The sequence below is a fragment of the Chenopodium album genome, chromosome 20 (assembly GCF_948465745.1).
Source record: "Chenopodium album chromosome 20, dcCheAlbu1.1, whole genome shotgun sequence".
Taxonomy (NCBI): Eukaryota; Viridiplantae; Streptophyta; class Magnoliopsida; order Caryophyllales; family Amaranthaceae; genus Chenopodium; species Chenopodium album.
Window position 1 is genome coordinate 23028638 of NC_137853.1, and position 13393 is coordinate 23042030.

The 13393-nt window shown below is 38.7% G+C and overlaps 1 non-coding gene across 1 annotated transcript; it reads right to left on the reverse strand.

Annotated features, from left to right (window-relative positions):
* Positions 1-10587: 10587 nt before the first annotated feature.
* Positions 10588-10693, reverse strand: LOC145599923 (small nucleolar RNA R71). Its single transcript, XR_014104170.1, has one exon. It is a non-coding gene; the product is annotated as a small nucleolar RNA R71 (small nucleolar RNA).
* Between the last annotated feature and the right edge of the window lie 2700 nt (positions 10694-13393).

Consider the following 13393-nt stretch of genomic DNA (forward strand, 5'->3'; position numbering starts at 1 on the left):
AACACGTTCCAATTCCTATATGCAATGCTTCCTTTAATCTCATGACGGATTCCTTGAGCTTGCTTTCAAATCTAGCATTATTTAGATTTTCAAAACCCTTAGACTATCCTATAGTCACTTCCAAAATCCTATTTTGGGAAGGCGGTTTTGGTATCTATTTTGCCATATGTCATATGTGCAATTTTTGCTAGATCAATCACGCAAAGACTTAAGCATTCCAATTGGTGAATAGGTTTTTATTAAAATCATCTCCGTGAATTTAATTATATCCTTTTCAACCAATCTAGCTATGTATGCATATACATTTCCACATTTGTTAGTTTTCTCCTTGAAAACTTATTTGCAATCGATGGGTCTTTCACCCTTCATGCAAATTAATCAAGTTTCAAATATGATTTTCAAACATGGTGTCTGTTTTGGATTTTCATGGCCTCTAACCATTATTCGGAATTTGGATTTGTCGTAGCTATCTTACAAGACATTATTCCTTAACTATCTAATAGTAAATAGTATGCTTGTAAGTCGCTTAACTGAGTTTCAAGACGCTTCCAAAGCCCTTTTATTATGTTGATCTTACTCCAACATTTCTAATGTTTTGTGAGTAATGAATTCTCTTTTAAGGAACTTGTAAAGTCCTGATCAAGCATTCTCATGAAGTCCTTTTAAGGTCTTACGAGATTTCTCAGTTCTAGTTTGTTGCTTAGCTCGATGGTCATCGAGTTCATTTTCCTCCCACTTGTGGTTTTGGAAATATATTATTTTCCAGAAAGACACCACTTAGAGCAACAAACTTTATGTTCTCAATTAGGTTGTGGAGGTAATGCCTGTAGTCTCACTTGAATGCTTACAAAGAGACATGTATATTGTCTTTGGGTAAAAGTTCGTTGTGAAACAAACAGTTAGCTCCCACTCGAGCTATCTTAGCCTTTGATGAGCCACTAAGCTCCCATTGAGCCATCTAGCCTCACTTAGCCAGTGAACTCCCATTGAGTCACTTAGCTCCTAGTGAGCCAGTCAGCTCCCACTGAGACTAAGAGCCTTAGACATACACTTGAAAAGACTTTTAGAAGTTATTTCTATCCATAACAGAATATGGCGTCCTTTGCTGGCATCGACAATTCTTTTAGTGTAACATTAGTCATTTGTGCAAATCTTTAAGAACTTTATAGGAAGGGATGTGAACCATCATCGTTCGATTCATTTTCAAATGACATCGAGGTCTCCGTGTAGACATGCTATTTTCTTTGTGGAGTTTTTTATAAAAATTTCCATTCATAACTTTGATATGGCCACGCTTGGCTCAAGTAAACATCGCTCGATCTAATCTAGACATTTTGATATCTTGCCAAGTCGATTCTGTACTTCTCTGGACTCTTAAGCTACTCATGTCAAGTTTGTTCACATTTGATGAATATAGCCATATTCTTTCAAATTCTTTGTGAAATTTTGAAATAATTGAATCCTCTTTAGCTTTCACAGTCAATTGTCTATACTAAGAACAATAGCTCTTTGCTTTGTAGGTTTCAACAAGTAAGACTTGCTTGTCTTAGAACGATTCCGAGTCGAGTAACTATCAAGAGCTTATCTAATAGAGGCTTGAGTATGTTCTTGTCGATGTGACATTGCTAAAGATGTTCAGAACGCAGGTCATGCTCATAACTTTGAGCTTTTACCATTTTATCATGTTAAGAAAATGTTTGTTTATAATCAAGCATTCTTGACTCATGGCTTGGATAACCATGCCATTCAAATAAATCTCGCAACTATTGCTCATGCCTTTAAATGTGAGTCTTTTCATGTGTAAACGGATCATTTGCTGATTATGAAACATAATACTAACCATATATTCGTTCCAGCCTTCAGTTCAAAAGGTCTTTAAACAAAGCATACGACCTTACAACTGATGTAGCTCTACTTGCTTCATCCTAACCTTGTAAGACGATAACTTAGCTTAACTTCAATAGTTTGAGGTCACTTTAAAAGTGGAACACTCAAGCAGTATGTGATACTTGTGAAGATTATGAATTGCTAAGTTAACTACAACAACATGAACTCATGGATTGAAATGGAATCTAATTCCTTTTCTTTGTTCCTTCTTTCCTATATTTCTTATCATACAATATCTCATAATCTTAATTTAAGAACCATTTCTTTATGTAACTTGACTCTTATACTTTGTTAGGCATAATCAAGCACCTAGTGCGCCGTAAAACAAAGTTCCATCTTTTCCTTTAATTCATGCTTGAATTACTACATCAATGAGTCCTACTCATTTATGTATGAAGCGAAAGATACGTTGGTTGTCAAATATTGACAATTTGAGTTCGCAACTCAATACTTCTTTATCAAAACTACCTAGTATTTTAAATACATGATGTCCAATCGTCCTTTCGAACTTTGTTATAAAAGTCATTTATGAGAATTGTATTTTAGAAATGCTTTTCCTATCTTTGAGAACTATTCTCAAGGATTTCCTTTACCAATTATGGAAAAAATATTATTTGATTTACAGTACTATAAATATAAGTGCAAAGTATAACCATTTATCAAGAAGATAATAAGTTTAAGAGCATTGATGCAAACTTCAATCTTATTAAACGTCTTATTTATACATAAAATTGTCCCTATTTGGCGAAAATAAGGCAATACCAAGATCCAAAGAAACAATGACTGGTTAAGCACACTTTGGCTAGTCTTAACACTTAATCTTCTAAGGTAAGCAACTCTTTATAATGGCTCCAGGCCATTTTTGGTTAGATAATCGTCGCATCCAATGCTCTCTTGACGATATATCTCTTTTCCCACGGTATGTGAGGACTCTTTACTCATACCGATGAGTTCAACCAAAACCAACATGCACACCCGGTGTGCCTTACCTCCTTGGAGAAGTGATGGTACCTTCGCTTTGGCGTAGCCCACCATCACCCTCTTCTGGCTAGTAAGTGTGTCTTAAAGGCAAGTTTTACTCAATATTTTAGAGACCTAGGATTTCTATGTTGGTTGATTTAAGTGAACTTAACTAATCATCACAACATTTTGAAAGCCTAAACATGCATCTAACATATCATTTATATATAAGCACAAGCATATATATATATATAAAGTATAAGATGCATATTGGAAACTAGCATGACCCCTTAAATTCTTCAAGTCTTCAAAGGGTCTTCACTGGCAACTTTAAGGCATCGTCTTCCAAGAAACTCCGTCTTCAAGACTTAACCAAAATTATGCAACTCCTAGTATCTACGACTAGGATTAATCTAAATATCAAGGTACAAAGTACTCAACGGTGCGTAGACCGTATTTAGATTTACAAGAATACATCACGGCACGTAGTCTGTATTTTCTATCCTAATCGGGTCCCACTAGTTGCCATTTCATAAAACCTGTGAGAGAATATACATTCCATTCATCCATTCACTATTTGTGAATGGCCCATGCATTTTACAATGGTAAACAAGTAATAATGCATTAAAAAAACGCGCGCACTAGTAACTAATATAGGTGGTTAATCCGATTAACACGCCTAATTAAAACTAGTCAAAGTTGTTTAACCAATTATGTATTTAACGTAATTAATAATTGAAGCTCCCACTAAATTCCGCATCCATCTTAATTAATCCAATTAATTAAGCCGTTAGAACCCAAAACTTGTCAAAATAAATTTTGCCAATGCCGCTCAAAACTGAGGCCTAGCCTCCAAATATTTTGATTAAAATTAACAAGATTAATTAAAATAAATAAAACGGCTAAAACGCAAAATAAAGTAGCCTTAAAACCGGAGTATATGTGCTCACACGCACAACCCTTTGGAGCATCCTTACCGCACACACGCAAACCCCTGCCGCACCAAGGCATGCACACAAAACGCTCGCACACCCACTGCCGCACCATAGCCGCACCACAACAGCCATGTGCTGCGCTACGCACGCACGCACTGCCGCACCATGCTGCTGCTGCTGCCACGCACATGGCCGCACGCAAGATGGGCCAGCCTCCTTGGCAGCCACATGCGGGCTGCTATGCAGCCTGGCTAGCCAAGGGAGGCTTGGCCTTAATTAGCGTGCCATAGCCTCGGGATTTCAATCCCAAATTTCGCGTGACATATTATTAACTCTAAATTAATTTTAGAACTAATTTTATTGACCAAAAATGAAAATTTTAACTTAAATAAAATTTATCAAGGTGCATTCAACGAAAATAATTCCCAAGAACCATTCTTTAATTAAATTGGTTTAAGTTGGTGCAGCAAAATAAATAAGGCAATTTCTCATTTTTAATTTAATCAATTTAAATTAATCTTGAGATTTTGACAAAGTAAGAGTGAGTTGGAAAAATATGAACTTTAATGTTCAAATGAAAAATCCAACTACTAACATTTGTGAATCCTTGAAAATTATATCTTCCAATATGAAGATAACCAAATTTCTATCACAAAGTTTGAAACTTTATGTTTCCAATCAACCAAAATGATTAAAAGAACAAAGTTCAACATAAAATTCATGGAATTTAGTGACTTTTAAAGTTTCAATCACTTTACATAATTAAAGATTGAATCTTTAGCACTTTGGAAGCCTCAAAAACAAAATTTTCACACTACAATGCAATTAGTTTGCAATTTGGTGAAAATAAATCAATCTTTAAAGCACAAAATACTACTAAGTAAATATACTTTAAAGAGATTAACATTGCAGAAAAATAATGCAAATAAATCAAGTACATACTCACCATGTTATGCCATCAAATTCAAGGTAGGAAAGACTTAAAAAAATTTCGTCAAAACGAAAAATCCCTCAAAAAATGCATTTTTGGTTGGAATTTGGCTAAAATCACAGGCCTGGGGTGAAACCATTTCCAGAAGGCCTTTTCCATCCAAAATTCACTATTTTTGGGCGAAAATCTGGGTTCTGGGCCAAAATTCGCATTAAAAACGGGATTAAAATAAGGGATATTCTACATGGTGGCCTCAAGGTTTCCATTTTTCTACGTGGAAGACAAAGTTTTTTCAAACTCTCTAAAGTGGCCCCAAGGTTTTGAAGAATTATGTATAGTGCCCATTTTTTGATTTTTTGGCTAACTTTTTTAGCTTTTGGTTAGCCATAAGTAAAAAAAAAATAATAATAATTAAAAAAAAATTAAAAAGAAAAAAAAAGCCACCAGCCAGCCACCCACGGTAGCCGGCGCGCCTAACCCCCTTCCCCACTGCCCCCAACGCCGGCGCGCCTAACCCCCTTCCTCGACGGCGTGAATCGAAAACCCCACTCCCTCGGCGTCAGCCAGCCACCCTGACCTCCTTTCCTTCCCTTCGCTAACCAATCTCGTAACCCCAACCCCCACCAATCGAAAACCCCTAAAAGAAGCCGAAAAAGTTCGACTGCCCCTCCTCACACACACGAAACCCTAGCATTGACCTTTTAGTGGTGTAGGGGAGGGGCGACCGAACTTTTCCGGCCAATTTTTAGGGTTTTTAAAGGGTGGACGTTGGGACTTTGGGTTACGGGTTTGGCCTGTTTATGGTCGTCGGGTTACGGTGGTTTGGGAAGGGAGGGTGGTCGAGGTGGCGCCGATAGTGTGGTTTGGCTAGAGGCTAGGTGGGTGGGGTTGGGGTTGTGGATGGTGGACGTGGTGGTGGGAGGGTGGTCGTGGGTTTGGGTTTTTTTTTTTAATTTCCTTTTTTTTATTATTATTTTAAAATATAATTTAATTATTTTTTTAATAAAAAAAAAACAAAGGCTAACCATTTTAATTGTAAAGGTTAGCGAAAAACCTAAAAAAGGGCACTATGCATAATTCTTCAAAACCTTGGGGTCACTTAAGAGATTTGGAAAAAACTGCGTCTTCCACGTAGAAAAACTAAAACTTTGAGGCCACCATGTAGAATTTCTCTAAAAATAACAAAACTGAGCCACTAATCTAATTTGCAACTTAAACTAGAAAAATAAGCCATAAACAACCTAGAAAATCATGATAATAAAAATAAACGAACGGGGCTCTGATACCACTGCTGGAGTTTGGTGAGTCCGACTCATCGCGAAAACAAACTCGAGCCAAGGATCCACTCGCAATAAATAATATCACCAAAGCATAACAAATAAACACGAAGGGCAATATAGGAAATATACCTTTAGAGCGTGCTTCGCCCGACCCGGATGGGCTCTTACTTGAAAGCTTTAGCTCCGAAAGTACCAGATCCATTCAACGGAAATCCACCCGCAAAAGCAAACTCCGACTTTTAGGTCCGTTACCTTGGGGTTAGTGAGGTCTGACCGAAACCCGAGTATTATATGAGTTTAAGAGTTTTTTGATAATGCAATGCTCTATTGAACTCCTACTCAAGCACTCATCCCAAAAACCCAAGGTGGGTATTTATAGGGAACAATGAGAGTGGAAATTGCTATCCCATCAATGTGGGATCATGAATTTCCACAATTTATTTCAAAGCTAAAATAAAATAAATAAGCAAGCAAGTAATAAATCAACAAGTGCCATCATTGTATGTAAAGGGAAGTGAGGACCACTTGAACTGGAGGGGACCATACTTCCTCCCCACTCCTTCCACTCCTTGTGCCACTTGTCCCTCACACTTGAATCCTCCCTCACATGCTTCCCCAATGACCAAGGCCCTAGCTACCAGGCCCAACCAAGCCCCGCACATGCGGACTGCTTGCTGCTAGCCACTTCGGCCAGCACACCCACGCACACTTGTGCGGGCTACTGCTGTCGCCGAAGGCTGCTGCTAGCAAGCCTCGCACATGTGCAGGATGCTAGCTGTGACCTGAAAGGTTCAGTCAAGATTAAGCTGTAATATTAATTATACATTAATATTACTGATCGGAAGCGGCCTCTACCCAAGCATTTCGATCACTTGACCTTACTGATTTCATGCTCCTTCGTCTCTGATGTAGGGTTATCCACATCCTTTTGTTGCTCGTCTTGAATCTCATCGAGATCTAACCTTACTCCCACTTGGCTTTGTAGGAAGACATTTCTTTCTATAAAGACACTATCGCGAGCAACAAACATTTTGTTTCTACGCGATTGTAGGAATAATACCTCTGAATTAGGGTTTATTATGCCATCTTTGTAAACATTTTACATAGATTTCATATTCCCTCAATCCTGTTTAGAAAAGATAATTTTGGAACATTTCCAGTCTATTACTCTTATGACATATTTTCTCCTGCTTTGGTTAAGTTTCTGTTTGGTATATTTTCAATTGTTGTTGTTCTAATGCATATCCTCAAAACGATATTTGTAAATCATTAAATCTTGGATCGAACCATTGCAAGCAAAGTTTGATTCCTGCTTCATACATACATTTTAATTATAATGTTCCTAGATTGTGAACTAATTCAACAATTCCTTTAGATGATCATTTGTTTTGAGTTAAATATTTATCACAACAATCATATTGTGGTGCTAAATTGTATATCTCAAACTGATTTTACATTTTATTTTGGAATTTTGAACATTTCAATGATTCCAACTTTTATTTCATTAAGTAATTATCAACATATTAACTTAAATCGTTAATAAAAGCAATGAATTATTTAAATCCTTTTTGCTAAATCTTGAACTTATGGTACACAAACATTCCAAAAGGTCATTTTAGCTCTTTTACCCTTTCAACTAAAAGGTAACTTGGTCATTTTACCTTATCAAGCATGACTTCTAATTCTCAAGTGATTCATAATCATATAAGAGTAAGAGTCCATCCATAACTTTGGATGTGCAAATGGTTTATGTGAACTAACTTTACATTGTTATAAGTAAGTTTACTTTGAATCATCTAAATTTACTTTTGTGATATACTTATATCAATGTCATAAAACAAAATTAACACATATCTAGCAAAATGAAAAATAATTTATTACCTTGGTCATGGATCAACATTTGTCCAAGCCAAGTAAAACCAAATCAGTATTCAAAACAAGAAAACCGAAATATTGTCTCATCAAAACTGGAAATTGTTCTAAATGTCATGATAAACTGATCAGAAAATAAAACTATGAAGCTATTTCTGGCCACTCAAATACTTCTAGTGCACCTTCAAGCTCCATTTCCTTGCTAGCTTTACTTGTTTGCAGTTCCTGCGCAACATCACAATGTTAAGCACTTCAACTTGGTATCACATACCTTGGTGAAAGTTAAAATGTTTATAGCATTATACCTAAGGTTGATGCTCCATTATTCTTCTTAAGGAAATCAAGGTATTTCTGGCAATTGCGTTTCGAATGCCCCTTCTTCTTGTAGTAAAAGTGATGAGTGACATGTCACTCCTAGGAAGTAGTTTAGAGTCCTTTTATGCTTTCTTTCTCGTGTTTTTCCCTTTTATTCTCTTGTTTTCTTGCTAATAAGGTTTGTAGTCCATTTTTGTGTTTTCTTGCATTTTAGGGGTATTTTCGTCTTTTCCACTTTACTCGCTTTTCCCTCTTTTATTGTAGGTGTTGTTCGAGGCTCGGAATCTTATTTGGAAGGATCTCCAAGTGTTTTGGATGCTCGAGAAACGGCCTCATGTCGTTTGGTTGGCTAGAGTTCAAGGCAAGGAGCAAACTTCCACTCATGGCTAGCGTTCTCGTGCATCACCATCATCACCTGCCATAGTGTTGAGAGCGCAAGAGTGAAGGATTTTGGGCTGCCATGTTTATCACCATCGTACAAGCATGATGCATGAGAGCGCACTCGAAAGCACCAGCATCCATGCCCCTTTGGCTCGAGGGATCGCTTGCTTCAGCACTAGAGGGGTGCGTGCGTGCACACCCTCCTGTGCGTGCGTGCAGACCCCTCTGTGCGCGCGCACGGGATCTGCTGCGCGCACGCACCACTTCCTCCGTCCCTCTTTGTTTTATTTGTTATTTAAACCCCTTTTATTTTCCTTTTAAGGGGTATGACGTTTTTCTTTGTACTAGATTTATTTTTCCCCAATTGTAGAGAGAGAAACACTCTTAGTTTACCTTGGGTAGAGAGAGAAAGTGTGGATTTCTCCATTGATGAGCTTGGATTTTGAAGAAGGAATTTGATCAACCTTTGTAGATCTTCTACTTCAATTAATGAGCAATTTCTTACGCTTTCTCTTTACCTTTGCATTTTGTTTTGCTTGGTTATTTTGATTTCTTTTTCTTTGCTTATTAATCATGTTGATGCTTATTAATTTGATGATTGATAATGTTTTCAACATGATTCGTGATTAGTCTTCTAGCCAAGGGTGTGGGGATGGTGTAGTTGCTATTTGTTCATGCTTATGATATTGGGATTAAGTTGTTTGTGATTAAACCTTTGTATGCTTGATATTCTTTAATCTTCTTGAAAGTGCACATTGTTGGTTGATTAAAGGTGAATCTTTGCTAACATGAAACGGAAGTTGACTTAGTTTAGGTTCATTACTATCGATTGTTATTGATTGCACCTCCTAGTATATGGTTCTAGTGTGGAAACATAGAGGCTATGTTAGGAGAAACCGATTAACTCTGGAAGGAGATTGGATTGGATTTAGTTTCGATATTCATGTATGCTTAGTTCACTCTCAATTTGCTTTCATGTTATTGCATACTCAAATAGCATCTTCATCTACCCATTCCCCTTGGTGTTTAGTCATATTGATCTTGAATCCTTTTCATTCTTAGTTTGATCTCTTTTAGTTATTCTTACCTCTTGTCCCGAGATAGCTTAAGTCTTAAGTAGTGAATGCGGTGTTTGTGCATGTCTCCTTGTGGTTCGACCCCTCTATTTGCCCTATACTCGTATTAGGTTGGTAGAGTGTTATAAATTGTATTTGATCTAGGTGTAGTCGTCTAACGACGCGATTATTCCCTTGTCAAATTGGCGCCGTTGCCGGGGAGACGGCTTCCATTGCTTTTTCATTGCTTTATTTGAGACTATCTCATTTCTTGTTTGTTAGTATTTGTTACTATTTGTTACTTGTCAGTGCTTACATTCTCCTTAGCTTTGTTGTATGAACAGTGGCAAACCCGCTCAAGGTCTTTGATTCCCATAGATTCGGAGCTAGAGAGGTCCTTGTCCTTACTTCGAAGAGAAGCGAGAGCGAGGAGTAGAAATTCTCACACCCCGACGAAAGAACGAGTAGGAGAATTGGAAGATACTCCACCATCTTCACTCTCAATTGAAGACTTAGATAACCCGAATTCACCATCAAGTCCGGGAATCAACCCCTTTTCAATTTTTAAGTCCGAAAGTGAAGAAGGTTCTAAAATGGGAGAGAATATACCTTTGAGTCATCTTGGGGCTTCCGAAGCCTTTAGAGCACAAAGTGGGATCCTAACTCCTACCACTCAGCCAACAATTTCGAAATCAAGCCCAATTTGATTGCTTTGATAGAGAGGAAACAATTCTCGGGTGGAAAATTTGAGAGCCCTCATGAGCATTTAAAAGAATTTGAGAAATATTGTGACACAATCAAAGCCAATGGAGTGACTCAAGAGTATATCCGCCTCAAGATGTTTCCATTTTCTTTAATTGGGAGAGGTCTAGAATGGCTAGAGAAGGAGGTGCCCCCTAACTCTCTCACAACTTGGGATAAAGTAACTACGGCTTTCTTGAGGAGATTTTACAACCATAGGAAGACCGCCGAGGCTCGGTCTTTGATTCAAGGTTTTCGCCAAAAGAGTGGTGAGACTCTAAGTGCAGCATGGGACCGATACAAAGAGCTTCAACGTCAATGCCCACACCATGGGATACCCAAGTATCAACTCATTCACACTTTTTATGGAGGTCTCACACCTCAAGGGAGAACAAGCATAGACGCCACGGCCAGCGGTCCGATCATGAACAAAGGAGAGGATGAAGTGAAGTGCATCATAGAGGAGGCCGCAAAGCATTATGGTGATTGGTATGAAGGAGAAAGGGAGGCTACTTCTAGTAAGGGTGTCTGTGCATTGGAGCAAGCCAACGTAATCAACAAACTTTCTACCCAAATCTCCAAGATGGCCAAGCAAATGGATGAATTGATGAAAGAAAGGTCAAACCCTCATGGTAATACCTCCCCTTCAACCAAGAAAGGCAATGGTATGACCACTTCTTCCCCCTCTTCTTATAATAAAATGCCTCAAGGATGCATGTTTTGCTCAAATTGTGAAACCTATGATCATGATACCTCCCATTGTGTGTATGCTTGTGAAGTTCAACCCCCTTCTTATGAACATGATGATAATGTGGAAGATGTCAATGCTATGAATTTTGCTCCTAGAATGGAAAATGTAGGGAACTTGAGGCCAAACTCCAATCAAATGGGGAATTGGAATCAAGGTGGAAACCGTGGTTGGAACCAAAGTGGTGGTGGTTATGGTAACCAATACCATGGTGGGGGAGGCCCTGTCAATTTCAATGGAAGAGGCTACTCTAACCAAAGGGGGTATGGTTATCAAAACCAACAACCCAACTCCCTATACCATGACCATCAAAATCAAAATTTTGGTGATCAAGGTAACATGGGAAACAATCGACAAAGCAATGTTCCCAACCAAGGCACCGGAGGCAATAGAGGCCAAAATGTTTCTAACTATGCCCAAACCAATAGGCCTCCGGGTTTCCATCAATCCCAACTTCCTCCACCTCAACAACCTCTTCAAATTGAAGCCCCTCCAAATGATCCCGTGATGGCTAAGCTAGATGCCATCATGAAAATGCATGAGGAGGAAAAGAAGAGAAATGAGGAGGATAAAAAGCGAGCCAATGCTCATATGAAAATGCTTGAAACCCAAATTGCTCAACTTGCTTCTAATTCTTCTTCTTCTTCTTCTTCTTCTTCTTCTTCTATCCCTAGTCAAGGAGTCAACCCAAAACCTTTGTATGCCGTAACAACAAGGAGTGTGAAGGTAGTAGGGAGTGACCCTTTTGTTGAGGAGGAACCCCAAGATGAAGTAGAGTTAGAGAGAGGGGATGAGAGAACCAAAAAGCATTCTAATGTTGAGAAGGAGAAGGATGTTGAGGTGCAAAAGGAGAAAGAAACCACCCCCTTGCCCCTAAATCTCCAACCTAGAGAGGAGAGAATACCTTTTCCCCAAAGATTTGTGAGAGCTAAGCTTGATGCTCAATTTGGGAAGTTTTTGGATGTGATTAAGAATTTGCATGTTTTCCTTCCTTTTGTAGATGCCATGAAACAAATGCCCCATTACTCTAAGTTTTTGAAAGATCTTTTGAGTGAGAGAAGGGAGTGTGAAACGGTGAACTTGACTGCCAATTGTAGTGCAATCCTTTCCAACAAACTTCCCGCCAAGTTGAAGGATCCGGGTAGTTTTTCCATCCCTTGTTCTATTAATGGCATTGAATTTGACAAAGCTTTGTGTGATTTAGGAGCAAGTGTGAGTCTCATGCCCTACTCCATCTACCAAAAGCTTAGTGTAGGAACCCTTTCCCCCACTAACATAACTCTCCAACTAGCGGACCGTTCCATTAAGTTCCCCATGGGTAAGGTTGAGGACATTCCCCTTAGGGTAGGAAAGTTCACATTCCCCGTGGATTTTTATGTGCTAGAGATGGATGAGGATGAGAGGATTCCTATAATCTTGGGTAGGCCGTTTCTAGCTACTTCTAGAGCCATCATTGATGTGAAGGAGGGTAAAATATCTTTGAAAATTGACAATGATTCAATTGAGTTTGATTTGAATAATGTCATGCAACAGCCTTCCTCAAGTGATGAATGCTTTAGAATAGATGTTCTAGATACCATGCTTAGTGAATTTTCTCGTTCCCACTTGCATGCTACTAACGATCCCCTTGAAAGCGTATTGTTGAATGATTCCAAGCTAGGTGCTCACAAGGACGACATTCAATTTTATGAGGAATTGCTAGAGGAGAGCAAGAGCGAGTGCATGGATGAGAGCATGGAGGATGAGGCTTTTTACACCCATGATCTCTTTCAAGTCGAGGAAAGAGAGAAGAGTACCAATGGTAAAGGAGCACCAAAGGTAGACTTGAAACCTCTACCTTTGGGCTTGGGGTATGTATTTCTTGGTTCTAATGAGACTTTCCCCGTAATTGTTAATTCCAACCTAACGGAGGAGCAAACCTCCCTCTTGATCAATGTTTTGAAAAAACACAAGAAAGATTTAGGTTATACCATTGATGACATCAAAGGTATAAGTCCTTCTTTATGCATGCACAAAATTGATCTATAGGGAGATGCCAAACCCGTTAGGCAAAGGCAAAGGAAGCTTAACCCTTCCATGCAAGAGGTTGTGCGGAAGGAAGTGGCTAAGCTTCTTGATGCGGGAATTATATGCCCAATTGCTCATAGTGATTGGGTATCTCCCGTGCAAGTTGTGCCTAAGAAAGGGGGAATGACGGTAGTGAAAAATGATCATGATCAACTAGTTCCCACTAGGCTTGTAACCGGTTGGCGCATGTGCATTGACTATCGCCAACTTAACACAAGTAC